The following is a 343-nucleotide window of genomic DNA, read 5'->3' on the forward strand; positions in this document are numbered from 1 at the left end:
TTTCGCGACGTATCCGAAGCGATTATGGCAATGGCGGATCTTGGGCAAACCTGGGGCCGAACACATGGGCGTTCCTGGTAGAATTCTCTGTTCTTAGGTGGCTGCTTAAAATATTGAAGTAACAAGCAAAATCAATTGAGTGTGTGTGCGTGGTGGCGGGGGGGAGGTTTGCCGAGCTCCTGTCAAATTGACAGAGTAAGGAGAGGCCGGGTCAGACCAGAGGGTTTTTCTCCCAGACTCCGGTGAGTGGAGGCCATGTCCTCCCTCCCTCCCTCCCTCCCTCCTTCCCTCCCTCCTTCCCTCTTCCTTTTCTTTCTTCTCTTTCTCTATTTCTTTCTTTCAT

Source organism: Pteropus medius, unplaced genomic scaffold (genome assembly GCF_902729225.1).
Source record: "Pteropus medius unplaced genomic scaffold, Ma_sr-lr_union100, whole genome shotgun sequence".
NCBI classification, from domain to species: Eukaryota; Metazoa; Chordata; class Mammalia; order Chiroptera; family Pteropodidae; genus Pteropus; species Pteropus medius.